We start from the raw sequence: 16,089 nt of genomic DNA, 5'->3' as shown, positions 1-16,089 counted from the left end.
ATACAGGAAAATGCACTTATAAAGATCAGACATAAATTATTCCTTTACATACGAAAAAAATAAATACTTGAAGAAAGCACAGGTTATATAAATAGAGAATCATTTTTATTAGGTAAAATAAAAATAGATAGATTCCACAAAATAAAAAAAGATGACATTATATGAAATAATTACCATCCAAAAAATATGATGGGAAATGACATCTCACAAGAACACAATTTTACAATAATAATTAAGAAAAAAGATATCAAATGAAAGAGGTTAAATGCTTAGTATCAGCATATGTAAGATGATAGAGCCTATACCATAAGAGTTCAGTGCTGACACATACATCTAAAAGTTTAAGCAGAAGAATATGTTTTTCCACAGAAATAGATGCTCAGTATGCACTGCACATTTTAAAGGCCAAAGATCTCAAGATAATATCTGTATTGAAGATATTTCAAATATATAACAGCCACCGATATAATTGACATACAAACCCTGCCCCATCCAGAATAAACCTGAAATAATATTGGCAGTGGTAGAAATGAAAAACTATTACTTTAATAAAGCTCCTGTCCCCTAGGTCTGGGCTGACTCCAGATACACTAGAACAGGCCCCCAAGGGCAATGCAGGATCAGCTAATGAGGGGAAAGCCAGCTATCACAACACTGGAAATGACAGGTCTAATGAATATGGACAATATTTTCATCCTAGTTCCATGGGAGAAGAGGATCAGGTAGGATTTCCACTGCATGTGGTTTGTTCAAGGAATGCTCTCAGGATAAAGGGGATGAGGGAAGCAAAACAGAACAGAGAATGCTGCTAAGCCAGGATGTGATCTCAAGTGGAAGATGGCATGAGCCTGATCCCATAAGAAGCTGGACACCACTCTCCCATACAATATCCATCTGTGCTGGTGGAAATACTCTGTCCTTGCTTTCTAATGCAATAGGTGCTATCCACATGTAGCTACCTGAGCATTTAATTTTTTTATTTATTTCTTAATTTTTTAAAAACATATAATGTATTTTTATCCCCGGAGGTACAGGTCTGTGAATCGCCAAGTTTACATATTTCACAGCACTCACCATAGCACATACCCTCCCCAATTTCCATAAGCCCCCTCCCCCTCTCCCAACCCCACCTCCCCCCAGCAACCCCCAGTGTGTTTTGTGAGATTAAGAGTCACTTATGGTTTGTCTCCCTCCTGATCCCCTCTTGTTTCATTTATTCTTCTCCTATACCCCTAACCCCCCATGTTGCATCTCCACGTCCTCATATCGGGGAGATCATATGACAGTTGTCTTTCTCCGATTGACTTATTTCACTAAGCATGATACCCTCTAGTTCCATCCACATCGTCGCAAATGGCAAGATTTCATTTCTTTTGATGGCTGCATAGTATTCCATTGTGTATATATACCACTTCTTCTTTACCTATTCATCTGTTGATGGACATCTAGGTTATTTCCATAGTTTGGCTATTGTAGACATTGCTGCTATAAACATTCAGGTGTACGTGCCCCTTCGGATCACTACACTTGTATCTTTAGGGTAAATACCGAGTAGTGCAATTGCTGGGTCATAGGGTAGTTCTATTTTCAACATTTTGAGGAACCTCCATGCTGTTTTCCAGAGTGGTTGCACAAGCTTGCATTCCCACCAACAGTGTAGGAGGGTTCCCCTTTATCCGCATCCTCACCAGCATCTGTCATTTCCTGACTTGTTAATTTTAGCCATTCTGACTGGTGTGAGGTGATATCTCATTGTGGTTTTGATTTGTATTTCCCTGATGCCGAGTGATGTGGAGCACTTTTTCATGGGTCTGTTGGCCATCTGGATGTCTTCTTTGCAGAAATGTCTGTTCATGTCCTCTGCCCATTTCTCAATTGGATTGTTTGTTCTTTGGGTGTTGAGTTTGCTAAGTTCCTTATAGATTTTGGGCACTAGTCCTTTATCTGATATGTCATTTGCAAATATCTTCTCCCATTCTGTCAGTTGTCTTTTGGTTTTGTTAACTGTTTCCTTTGCTGTGCAAAAGCTTTAGATCTTGATGAAATCCCAATAGTTCATCTTTGCCCTTGCTTCCCTTGCCTTTGTCAATGTTCCTACGAAGATGTTGCTGCGGCTGAGATCGAAGAGGTTGTTGCCTGTGTTCTGAAGGATTTTGATGGATTCACTTCTCACATTGAGGTCCTTCATCCATTTTGAGTCCATTTTTGTGTGTGGTGTAAGAAAGTGGTCCAGTTTCATTTTTCTGCATGTGGCTGTCCAATTTTCCCAGCACCATTTATTGAAGAGGCTGTCTTTTTTCCATTGGGCATTCTTTCCTGCTTTGTCAAAGATTAGTTGACCATAGAGTTAAGGGTCTATTTCTGGGCTCTCTATTCTGTTCCATTGATCTATGTGTCTGTTTTTGTGCCAATACCATGCTGTCTTGATGATGACAGCTTTGTCATAGAGCTTGAAGTCCAGAATTGTGATGCCACCAACTTTGGCTTTCTTTTTCAATATTCCTTTGGCTATTTGAGGTCTTTTCTGGTTCCATATATATTTTAGGATTATTTGTTACATTTCTTTGAAGAACATGGATGGTATTTTGATAGGGATTGCATTAAATGTGTAGATTGCTTTAGGTAGCATAGACATTTTCACAATATTTATTCCAATCCAGGAGCATGGAACATTTTTCCATTTCTTTGTGTCTTCCTCAATTTCTTTCATGAGTACTTTATAGTTTTCTGCGTATAGATTCTTAGCCTCTTTGGTTAGGTTTATTCCTGGGTATCTTATAGTTTTGGGTGCAATTGTAAATTGGATTGACTCCTTAATTTCTCTTTCTTCTGTCTTGTTGTTGGTGTACAGAAATGCAACTGATTTCTGTGCATTGATTTTATATCCTGACACTTTACTGAATTCCTGTACAAGTTCTAGCAGTTTTGGAGTGGAGTCTTTTCGGTTTTCCACGTATAGTACCATATCATCTGTGAAGAGTGATAGTTTGACTTCTTTTTTGCCGATTTGGATGCATTTAATTTCCTTTTGTTGTCTGTTTGCTGAGGCTAGGACTTCTAGTACTATGTTGAATAGCAGTGGTGATAATGGACATCCCTGCTGTGTTCCTGACCTTAGCGGAAAAGCTTTCAGTTTTTCTCCATTGAGAATGATATTTGCGGTGGTTTTTTTATAGATGGCTTTGATAATATTCAGGTATGTGCCCTCTATCCCTACACTTTGAAGAGTTTTGATCAGGAAGGGATGCTGTACTTTGTCAAATGCTTTTTCAGCATCTATTGAGAGTATCATATGGTTCTCATTCTTTCTTTTGGTAATATGTTTTACCACATTGATTGATTTGCGGATGTTGAACCAAACCTGCAGCCCTGGAATAAATCCCACTTGGTCGTGGTGAATAATCTTTGAATGTACTTTGAGTCCTATTGGCTAGTATTTTGGTGAGAATTTTTGCATCTGTGTTCATCAAGGATATTGGTCTTTTGTTCTCTTGTTTGGTGGGATCCTTGTCTGGTTTTGGGATCAAGGTGATGCTGGCCTCATAAAATGAGTTTGGAAGTTTTCCTTCCATTTCTATTTTTTGGACCAGTTTCAGGAGAATAGGAATTAGTTCTTCTTTAAATGTTTGGTAGAATTCCCCTGGGAAGCCGTCTGGCCCTGGGCTTTTGTTTGTTTGGAGATTTTTTTTTTTTTAAGATTTTATTTATTTATGACAGAGAGAGATCACAAGTAGGCAGAGAGGCAGGCAGAGAGAGCGAGAGGGAAGCAGGCTCCCTGCCGAGCAGAGAGCCCGATGCGGGACTCGATCCCAGGACCCTGAGATCATGACCTGAGCCGAAGGCAGCGGCTTAAACCACTGAGCCACCCAGGCGCCCTGTTTGGAGATTTTTGATGACTGTTTCAATCTCCTTACTGGTTATGGGCCTGTTCAGGTTTACGATTTCTTCCTGGTTCAGTTGTGGTAGTTTATATGTCTCTAGGAATGCATCCATTTCTTCCAGATTGTCAAATTTATTAGCGTAGGGTTGCTCATAGTATGTTCTTAAAATTGTTTGTATTTCTTTGGTGTTAGTTGTGATCTCTCCTCTTTCATTCATGATTTTATTTATTTGGGTCCTTTCTCTTTTCTTTTTGATGAGTCTAGCTTGGGTTTATCAATCTTATTGATTCTTTCAAAGAACCAGCTCCTAGTTTCATTGATTTTTTCTATTGATTTTTTGGTTCTATTTCATTGATTTCTGCTCTGATCTTTACGATTTCTCTTCTCCTTCTGGGTTTAGGCTTTCTTCCTTGTTCTTTCTCCAGCTCCTTTAGGTGTCGGGTTAGGTTGTGTACTTGAGACTTTACTTGTTTCTTGAGAAAGGCTTGTACCGCTATATATTATCCTCTCAAGACTGCCTTTGCTGTGTCCCACAGATTTTGAACCATTGTGTTTTCATTATCATTTGATTCCATGAATTTTTTCAGTTCTTCTTTAATTTCCTGGTTGACCCATTCATTCTTTAGAAGGATGCTGTTTAGTCTCCATGTATTTGGTTTCTTTCCAAATTTCCTCTTGTGTTGAGTTTTAGCTTCAGAGCATTGTGGTCTGAAAATATGCAGGGAATGATCCCAATCTTTTGATACCAGTTGAGACCTGATTTGTGACCCAGGATGTGATCTATTCTGGAGAATGTTCCATGTGCACTAGAGAAGAATGTGTATTCTGTTTCTTTGGGATGAAATGTTCTGAATATATCTGTGATGTCCATCTGGTCCAGTGTGTCATTTAAGGCCTTTATTTCCTTGTTGATCTTTTACTTGGATGATCTGTCCATTTCAGTGAGGGGAGTGTTCAAGTCCCCTACTATTATTGTATCATTATTGATGTGTTTCTTTGATTTTGTTATTAATTGGTTGATATAGTTGGCTGCTCCCACGTTAGGGGCATAGATATTTAAAATTGTTAGATCTTCTTGTTGGACAGATCCTTTGAGTAGGATATAGTGTCCTTCCTCATCTCTTATTATAGTCTTTGGCTTAAAATCTACTTGATCTGATATAAGGATTGCGACCCCAGCTTTCTTCTGATGCCCATTAGCATGGTAAATTGTTTTCCACCCCCTCACTTTAAATCTGGAGTTGTCTTCGTGTCTAAAATGAGTTTCTTGTAGGCAACATATCGATGGGTTTTGTTTTTTTATCCATTCTGATACCCTGTTTCTTTAGATTAGGGAATTTAGCCCATTAACATTCAGGGTAACTATTGAGAGATATGAATTTAGTGCCATTATATTGCCTGTAAGTCGACTGTTACTGTATATTGTCTCTGTACCTTTCTGATCTACTACTTTTAGGCTCTCTCTTTGCTTAGAGGACCCCTTTCAATATTTCTTGTAGAGCTGCTTTGGTGTTTGCAAATTACTTCAGTTTTTGTTTGTCCTGGAAGTTTTTTTTATCTCTCCTTCTATTTTCAATGATAGCCTAGCTGCATATAGTATTCTTGGTTGCATGTTTTTCTCATTTAGTGCTCTGAATATATCATGCCAGCTCTTTCTGGTCTGCCAGGTCTCTGTGGATAAGTCTGCTGCCAATCTAATATTTTTACCATTGTATGTTACAGACTTCTTTTCCCGGGTTTTTCAGGATTTTCTCGTTGTCACTAAGACTTTTAAATTTTACTATTAGGTGATGGGATGTGCACCTATTCTTGTTGACTTTGAGGGGAGTTCTCTGCACCTCCTGGATTTTGATGCTTTTTCCCTTTGCCACATTAGGGAAATTCTCTCCAATAATTCTCTCCAATAGACCTTCTGCTCCCCTCTCTCTCTCTTCTTCTTCTGGAATCCCAATTATTCTAATGCTGTTATGTCTGATGGTGTCACTTATCTCTCGAATTCTCCCCTCATGGTCCAGTAGCTGTTTGTCCCTCTTTTGTTCAGCTTCTTTATTCTCTGTCATTTGGTCTTCTATATCACTAATTCTTTCTTCTGCCTCATTTATCCTAGCAGTGAGAGCCTCCATTTTTTATTGCACTACATTAATAGCTTTTTTGATTTCAACTTGGTTAGATTTTAGTTCCTTTATTTCTCCAGAAAGGGCTTTTATATCTCCAGAGACGGTTTCTCTAATATCTTCCATGCCTTTTTTGAGCCCGGCTAGAACCTTCAGAATCATCATTCTGATCTCTTGATCTGACATATTACCAATGTCTGTGTTGATTAGGTCCCTATCCTTCGGTACTGCCTCTTGTTCTTTTGTTTGTGGTGATTTTTTCCGCCTTGTCATTTTGTCCAGATAAGAGGATATGAAGGAGCAAATAAAATACTAAAAGGGTGGCAAAGACCCCAGAAAAATGCGCTGTAACGAAATCAGAAGAGACCCCAAATTGTGGGGGTGGGAGAAAGGGGATAAAAAGAGGTTCAAAAAAAAAAAAAAAAGAAAAGAAATTAAAAAAATAAAAGAAATAAAGAAAAAATATAAAAAAGAAAGAAAAAATATATATTTAGATAAACTAGTCAAAAAACGTTAAAAGAGAAAATTGTAAAAGTTTTAAAAAATTTAGCAGGAGAAGAAAAAAGAAAGAAGAAAAATTGGAAAAAAAAATTGAATTAACTGCAAGACTAAAGAATCATGGGGAGAAAACCATGAGTTCCGTGCTTTGCTTTCTCCTCCTCTGGAATTCGCTGCTGTTCTAGGTATTGAACCTGCTTTCCTTGATAGATGAACTTGGTCCTGGCTGGATTTCTTGTTGATCTTCTGGGGGAGGGGCCTGTTGTAGTGATTCTCAAGTGTCTTTGCCCGAGGTGGAATTGCACTGCCCTTACCGGGGTCCAGACTAAGTAATCCGCCCGTGTTTGATTTTGGGAGCTTTTGTTCCTTGAACTCTTATTTGTAGAGTTCTGGAGGACGGGAATGACAATGACGGCCTCCCAGTCTCTGGCCCAGAGGAGCAGAGAGCCTGGGGCCCCACTCCTCAGTGCGCCCCCAGAGGACAGCACCCAATCACTCCCATATCCCCAGCCTCCAGCTGCGCTCTGAGCTCACCCAGCCCGCAACCAGTTCACGGTAACCCCGAGCTGAGAGCTCAGTCCTCGGCTCTGTCTCTGTAGCTGGCTTCTCCATTCTAAGGCCTGTGAGCTCTGTGATACTCCGACACCCCCAGTCCTTCTGTGACCCTGTGGGACCTGGAGCCACGCTGACCCAGTGTGGGCTTCACCCCGGTTTAGCCTCTGGAGCAATGTCCCTCAGTGGAATAGACTTTTAAAAGTCCTGATTTTGTGCTCCGTTGCTCTGCTGCTTGCCGGGAGCCGGCCCCTCCCCCCACGGTCTATCTTCCCTTCGTTTTGGATTCACTTCTCCACCAATCCTACCTTTCAGAAAGTGGTTGATTTTCTGTTTCTAGAATTGCTGTTCTTCTTCTTTTTGATCTCCCGTTGGATTTGTAGGTGTTTGCAATGTTTAGATAAGCTATCGTGCTGAGCCCCTGCTACTTGATGGTCTCAGCCTGCTACTTCTCTGCCATCTTGTCTCCTCCCCCTAGCTACATGAACATTTAAAATGTCCTAGCTGAGAAACAGAATTTTGTATTTTATTTTAATTAATTAATTAATTTTTCAACAACAAAAATTCTTGTTTATTAACAACAATAAAAAATAAATGTTGTCTAACAAAAATCTCTTCAAATTAAAAAAAAAGGAGTATATTAAATACATTATAGTCCATTTTTTTTTACCTAGTCTCTTTTTCTCTCTTTCTTTTTGATTTATTTGACAGGGAGTGAGATCACAAGTAGGCAGAGAGGCAGACAGATAGAGAGGGGGATCCAGGTTTCCCACCGAGCAGAGAGCCCAATGTGGGGCTCAATCCCAGGACCTTGTGATCATGACCTGAGTGGAAGGCAGAGGCTTTAAACCACTGAGAGACCCAGACGCCCTCTTTCTTTCTTTCTTTTTTACTTTATTTCTTCCATATTCAGTTAGCCAACATATAATATGTCACTAGTTTTTTTTTCTTTTATTTTTCACTGTTCCAAAATTCCTTGTTTATATACCACACCCAGTGTTCCATGTAATACATGCCCTCCTTAATACCCACCACCAGGCTCACCTATCCCCCCACCCCCTCTCTTCCAAGCCCCTGTGTGTTTCCCAGAGTCCACAGTCTTTCATGCTTTGTCTCCTCTTCCAATTTACCCCTATTAATTTTCCATTCCTTCTCCTAATGTCTTCCTAGTTATTCCTTATGTGCCACAAGTAAGTGAAACCATATGATAATTGACTCTCTCTGCTTGATTATTTCACTCAGCATAATCTCCTGCAGTCCTATCCATGTTGATACAAATGTTGGGCAATCAGCCTTTCTGATGGAGGCATAATACTCCATTCTATATATGGACCATATCTTCTTTATCCATTAGTCTGTTGAATGGCATCTTGGCTCTTTTCACAGTTTGGTAATTGTGGCCATTGCTGCTATGAACATTGCGATACAAATGGCTCTTCTTTTCACTACATCTGTATCTTTGGGGTAAATAACTGGTAGTGCAATTGTAGGGTCATAAGGTAGCCCTATTTTTAACTTTTTAAGGAATCTCCACACTGTTTTTCAAAGTGGCTGCACTAGTGTAAGAGGGTTTCCTTTTCTCCCCTTCCTCTCAAGGAAAATTGTTGTTTCCTATCCTGATAATTTTGGCCGTTGTTCTCCACATCCTCTCAAGGAAACTTGTTTTTTCCTATCCTGATAATTTTGGCCTTTGTAACTGGTGTACAGTGGTATCTCAATGAGGTTTTTATTTGAATATCCTCGATGGCAAATGATGATGAATATTTTTTTCATGTGTCTGTTAGCCATTTGGATGTCTTCACTGGAGAAGCGTCTTCATGTCTTCTGCCCATTTTTTGACATGATTATCTGTTTTTTGTGTGTTGAGTTTGAGGAGTTCTTTATAGATCTTGGATATCAGGCCTTGTCTATAGTGTCAATTGCGAATATCTTCTCCCATTCCATGGGTTGCGTCTTTGTTTTGTTGACTGTGTCCTTTGCTGTGTAGAAGCTTTTGATCTTGATGACATCCCAAAAGTTCATTTTCACTTTTGTTTCCTTTGGAGACATGTCTTAAAAGAAGTTGCTGTGGCCGATATAAAAGAGGTTAATGCCTATATTCTCTTCTAGGATTTTGATAGATTCCTGCCTCATCTTGGGGTCTTTCATGCATTTCAAATTTATTTTCATGTATGGTGTAAGAGAATGGTCGAGTTTCATTCTTCTATACATAGCTGTCCAATTTTCCAGCACCATTTATTGAAGAGACTGTCTTTTTTCTCACTGCATATTTTTTTTCCTGCTTTGTCAAAGATTATTTGACCATATAGTTGAGGTCCATATCTGGACTGTCTACTCTGTTTCATTGATCCATGTGGCTGTTTTTGTGCCAGTACCATGCTGTCTTGGTGATCACAGCTTTGCAGGAAAGCTTGAAATCAGGCAACGTGATGCTCCCAGTTTTGTTTTCATTTTTTCAACATTTCCTTAGCAATTTGGGGTCTCTTCTGATTCCATACAAATTTTAAGATTGTTTGCTTGAGCTCTTTGAAAAATGCCGGCGGAATTTTGATTGGAATGGCATTGAAAGTATATATTGCTCTGGGCAGTATAAACATTTTCACAATGCTTATTCTTCCAATCCATGAGAATGGAATGTTTTTCCATCTCTTTGTGTCTTCCTCAATTTATTTCATAAGTGTTCTATAGTTTCTAGTGTAAAGATCATTTACCTCTTTGGTTAAGTTTATTCCTAGGTATCCTAGGAATTTTTGGTGCTATTGTAAATGGAATGGATTCCTTAATTTCTCTATCTTTAGTCTTCTGTCAATCCAGGACCCGCAGGCATTGGCATAACGTGTTGGCAGGGGTTGTGAACTCAGAGTCCTGCCCTTGGATCCGTACTTGCACCTCATACCCTAGGATAAGCCCATTATTTATAACAACAAATGGCCCAATAGCTATTGGAGACAGTTCAACTTTTCAATCCTTTCTTTTCCTCTGGGACAGTTGACCTTGGCCCTGCTCAATATAATTTTCATGTTTCTCTTAAGAGAATGGTATGAGTTTTGGCATTTGAAAAGACACATGACTTGGAGAGGTGTCTGGCTGGCTCAGTTGGTAGATCATCTAACTCTTAATCCCAGGATTGTGAGTTTGAGGCCCATAGCAGGTGCGGAGACTACTTTAAAAAAAAGAGAGAGAGAGAAAGAAAGACACCTGATTTGTATCTCATCTAAATGAATTAGGCAAAAATAAAAGCTGCTGTAGGAAAAAAGAAGAAAAAAGAAATTTCCTTGAGAGATGTCAGCTGAAATTTTCCATGACACATGCAGGACACAAACATATTAAAAATTCTGGCATTCAAAGTCGTCCCTCAATGGGTCTTCCCTGCCTAGTCATCTAGAGTCATGCACTCTTGCTAGCACCTTATTCATTGCTCCCATCATAACTTGTTCCTCAGTGTGTAAATGACAGGGTTGACCATGGGTGTGACGACAGTGTAGAACAGAGAAACAAACTTACCCTGATCCTGGGAGTGGTTGTTGCTGGGCTGGAGGTAAGCATAGATGGCCATGCCATAGAACAAGGAGAACACTGTGATATGACCCACATATGCCAAATGCTTTCCTCTGCCCTGAGGCTGACTTTATTCTTAAGACTGACCTAACAATCCAGCCATAGGAAAAGGTGATTAATGACACAGGTCTGATAAGAATGATCATGCTGAAAAAGAAGATTTCAGACTCATATACAGTAGTATCAACACAGGCAAGCTTGAGCAGTGGGGAACCTCACAGAAGAAGTGGTCTATTTTATTTCTCCCACAAAGTGGTACAAGGAAGATAAGCACTGTCTCCAATGAGGAGTTGGCAAAACCAATGAACCATGATGAAGAAGCCATGAGGGCACAGAGATGGGGGTGCATAATCACAGTGTACTGCAGGGGCTTGCAGACAGCTGCATAGCAGTCAAATGCCATGACCCCTAAGAGAATGCATTCTGTGCCTCCCAAACCTAGTGAGAGGAACAGCCGAGTTACACAGCCACCAAATGAGATGGACTTGTCTGCTGTCCTGAGATGAACCAGGAGCTGACACTGCTGGTCGTGTATCACAGGTCCAGAAAGCTTAGATTGGAGAGGAGAAAGTACATGGGAGTCTGAAGATGTGGGTTGAGGTGGGACAAGGCAATGATGGTGGTGTTTCCCAGCAGAGTGAACAGATAGAAGATCAGAAGAACCACAAAGAGGACTAGCTCCAGTTGAGGCCGGTCAGAGAAACCCAATAGTAAAAACCCAGTGAAAGAACTGCCATTCTTCTGTTCCATCCTCTGTTAGAACATGTTTCCTGTTAGGACCAAGCGTTTAGCAATTTTTAAAATAAATATTCAAAAAAAAAATGGTTGGTGGTTCTATCATGTTACAACGCATGGCCCTCATATTTTATCAGTAACCATTTGAATAAATAATGTACTCATTTATATTGACATAGCTCATACCAATATAGTTCCACATTAGCACAAAAGTATGTCATTTATATTTAGAATAAGAAAAGAGAAAAAATGGACCTTGTGCTTGTATAAGTCAGAGATATAAAAGGCCTTTTGTTCTGAGCTCAAAAGGACTTATAGCGGGGAGTCAAGATGGCGGGGAAGTAGGAGGAGGCACCATTTCAACCTGTACCTTAAAGTGAGCTGATTACCTACCAAAGAACTCCGACCACCCATGAAATCAGCCTGAGATCAGAATTATACACGTCTGGATCTCTACAGGAGCAGAAGACGCCGGTGGCAGGTAAAGCAGACTGGTAGCGTCGGACTGATATCAGAAGATAAACAAAAGGGGGAGGGAGCCACCAGAGGTGACCGATTGGAAAGTAATACCCCAACACGAGAGTGCTCTGCATCTGGGGACCAGCATTAACTTGGAGTCTGGTTGAAAGCACTCAAAAAAACAAAGGGCAAAGGATCACAGGGGTAATAGTGGGAGCCTGGGCCATTAGGGTCAGGGACCTAAGTCCCCGGACCCAGGACAGCCTCCCCTGGCGCTGAGCCAGAGAGAGTGCAGCAGAGAAATCAGGTCTCCATCCCTGAGCCACCAGTGCACCTGAACGCCAGCGCGCCCGAGAACGAGTGGGGTCTGGCTCCCGTGAGGGGCTGGGAGCCTGGCCAGAGGGCAATCCTGAAATGCGCACGTCCCACACCCTCCCTTGGGATATGTGCTCATAGGCGCTAGCCTGGAAATTTGTCACCATCAGGGATGAACAGTAATAAAAAACTGTTTTTCTACTGGTATACATGAAGCATCACTATGGTGTCAACATAGATCCCAGGTGCTCATCTTTTATGATGGAGGCATAGAACTCCATTGTATACATGGACCATATCTTTGCCCATTCATCCGTTGAAGGGCATCTTGGCTCTTTCCACAGTTTGATGACTGTGGCCATTGCTGCTTTGAATATTGGGGTACAGATGACCCTTCTTTCCCCTGCTTCTGTATCTTTGGGGTAAATAACCCATAGTGCAATTGCAGGGTCATAGCGTAGTTCTGTTTTTAATTTCCTCAGGAATCTTTCTTATGGAGATTCCTTAAGATTTTCCAAAGTGTTCGTACCAACTTGTGTTCCACTAACTTTTGTATCAACATGGATGTAGTCACATCCATGTGAGATTATGCTGAGTGAAATAAGCCAAGCAGAGAGAGTCAATTGTCATATGGTTTCACTTACTTGTGGAGCATAAGAAATAACACAGATAATATTGGGAGAAGGAGAGAAGTGAGTTGGAGGAATTGGAGGGGGAGAAAAACCATGAGAGACTGTGGAAACTGAGAAACAAACTGAGGGTTTTGGGGGGAGGGTTGGGTGAGCATGGTCATGGGTATTAAGTATTGAATGAAGCAATGGCTGTGGTCCATAAACAATGAATCTTGGAACACTGAAAAAATAAGATAAATCTTTTAAAAAAGATATATCTCAGGTCTTGATTTCAAGTGGGAATATTGTGATGCTATTAGCAATACAAAGAGAACTTGACTGTGTGCATAATCTCCCCTGGCTGTCATTTCCAGCCTCCACATGCTGTCTCTGCAGCAAGATCACTTGGCATGAGCGTGGCCAGCTCAGGGTTCAAGGCCCTGGGGATGATGGTTAGCTGTCAGGATAGGGAATAGTAGAGTTGTTATGCGTATGTGTCCAGTCCAAGACACAAACACATTTACTAACATTGGGTTACGCGTTGGGAAAACCTTCCAAAATCAGAAACATTTCTATGAAGATGACATTGTCAAAGCTCCAGCCTCCAGGGGAAAATACACTATTTGTGACAATACATATATTCAGAAACCCAGATTCATACCCTAAAACACACTTATGTGCAAACTGAGCTAGAGTTAAGATCGAAGGGCTACAATGTCAGATTCAGTTGCTCTGGAATGATTTTATTTATTACTCCTAATTCAGAATTGTATGACAGTTCATAATGAGATGGCTATTTGTAAAGTATAGACATATGGAGACGTTTAATAATTAATACACATTGTATTTATTCTTTACATTTCCTCCTGGTGAATCTAAGTCAGCTCCACAGAACATGGCATTTCTTGTGAAATAGAGGGCACTTCCTATATTTTTATAGTATTGAAACATATGGGGCTTTTGGTGGATGTGAGATATAAAAGCATTGATCAGTTGATGCCTGGATCGAAGAATTTACAAAGTAGTATGAAGAGAGGGTCTAAATGTCTTTTACCCTTTGAAACTTTTGCTGCATTATTGTGGGTAAAATAGAGAGACTATAAAACAGGGCTTCTGTCATGTTCTGTTGAGATACGATACCGTACTCAAGAGTCATTTGTAACTAACAGGGTGGCTCACGAACACAAACAACTCGTAGACCTCACGTTGGTGCTTGTCTGGCTATGCCCAAACTCGCTTGTCAGCACCACCTGCTTATTACCATTGAGGCTCCCACAGTCACTGGCAGGTATGCATCACACCCTCAATGTCTGGGACACGAAGGTTACCTAAAATCACTGTCACACTGGTGTTGTCATACGAGGGCTCGATAACTGAGTGGATTTATCAGGACTGAAGTTAATAGGCCTTTCTCTGAGCAAAAAGTCTGTTTTTCCCAGAGTTGCCCAACTACTTCTATGAAAAAACTGTGATACAGTCAGCCTGTGGGCCTCATAATAGAGCCATGGTCACAATGCAAGTAAAAGTGATATGCCTCCAATGGTTTGCTAGGAAAAAATGCTAACATTTTTCTAGCAAACCATTGGAGGCATATCACTTATTAATATTAGTATTTCTTATCACGTTTTAGTCATTTGTAATCTTATTTCCCCATGACTTTATGATATGTGTGTGTCCTCTTGCAAAAAGGAATGGAAAAATGTTCCCAAATGAGGGGGGAATATGAAAAACCTCTGAAGTTTCTTAAAATGAAATATGATGCAGATGCTCTAGGAGAATCTCTGAAGGCTTCATGAACCCATGAACTTGGATTTTGAGCACTCACTTGCATTAAAGTAAGTAAGCATCAGGTAAGAAAATTCCCTTCAGAGATGTTGCAGGAAATTTTAGATGACATGGGGAGAACACAATCCTCTTAAAATCTCTGACAATCAAAATCTTCCATCAAAAGGTTTTCTCTGCTCAGTCACTTGGAGTCCTGGCCCCTACAAAGCACCTTCTTCATTGCTTCCGTCACATCCTTGTTCCTCAGTGTATATATGACAGGGTTGACCATGGGGGTGACAATGGTGTAGAACAGAGAAACAAACTTGCCCTGATCCTGGGAGTAGTTGTTGCTGGGCTGGAGGTAAGTATTGATGGCCATGCCATAGAACAGGGAGACCACTGTGATGTGGGACCCACATGTGCCAAACGCTTTCCTCTGCTCTGCAGTTGACTTTATTCTTAAGACCGCCCTGACAATCTAACCATAGGAGACTGTGATTAATGTCACAGGTATGAGGAGAATGACCACACCGACAAAGAAGAGCACAGACTCATTTACAGTGGTGTCAACACAGGCAAGCTTGATCAGTGCGGGGACCTCACAGAAGAAGTGGTCTATCTTATTTCTCCCACAAAGCGGTAAAAGGAATGTGAGCACTGTCTCCAGTGAGGAGTTGTCAAAACCAATGAACCATGATGCAGATGCCATGAGGGCACAGATACAGGGGTGCATGAACTTGCTGTACTGCAGGCGTTTGCAGATGGCAGCATAGCGGTCAAACGCCATGACCCCTAACAGAATGCATTCTGTGGATCCCAACCCTAAGGAGACATACAGCTGAACTACACAGCCACCAAAGGAAATAGACTTGTCTGCTGTCCTGAGATGAACCAGGAGCTGCGGGACAGTGCTGGTCGTGTAACACAGGTCCAGGAAGCTTAGGTTGGAGAGGAAAAAGTACATGGGAGTCTGAAGGTGTGGGTCAAGTTGGGACAAGGCAATGATGGTGGTGTTTCCCAACAGAGTAACAGATAGAAGATCAGGATAACCTCAAAGAGGACTAGCTCCAGTTGAGGCCGGTCAGAGAACCCCAGCAGGAAAAACCCAGTGAAAGAACTGCCATTTTTCTGTTCCATCCTCTGTTAGCACATGTTTCCTGTTAGGACCAAGCATTTAACAATTTTTAAAGGAAATCTTCAAAAAAGTAAACCGTTGGTGAGGTGGGAAGAGGATCTATTATGTTTTAAAGTAAAGGCCATTGGATTTTATCAGTAACTATTTGAAGAAATGATGTACTCATTGAAATTGCATAACTTATACCAATTTAGTTCCACATTATCACAAAAAGTAAATCATTTTAATTTAATATAAGAAAAAAATACATCACGCCCCCTGTATTTGCATCAGATGTAGGTACAAAATATCTTTTGGTTAGAGATTAATGGCACTTAAGATACTGCAAGTATGTAGGTTCATTTAAAAATTTTTAAAGTATTTATCTAAATTAAATTTAGTTAATGTAAACCATATTATTAGTTTCAGAGATAGAATTCAGGGATTCATCAGTTGTGTATAACATCTTGTGCCGATTACATCAT

General features: G+C 40.5%; 1 pseudogene; it reads right to left on the bottom strand.

Annotated features, from left to right (window-relative positions):
* Positions 1-14,689: 14,689 nt before the first annotated feature.
* On the bottom strand, positions 14,690-15,627 carry LOC123942568 (annotated as a pseudogene).
* Between the last annotated feature and the right edge of the window lie 462 nt (positions 15,628-16,089).

This window comes from Meles meles, chromosome 5 (assembly GCF_922984935.1).
Source record: "Meles meles chromosome 5, mMelMel3.1 paternal haplotype, whole genome shotgun sequence".
NCBI classification, from domain to species: domain Eukaryota; kingdom Metazoa; phylum Chordata; class Mammalia; order Carnivora; family Mustelidae; genus Meles; species Meles meles.
This window is presented reverse-complemented; position numbering and strand designations above follow the sequence as displayed.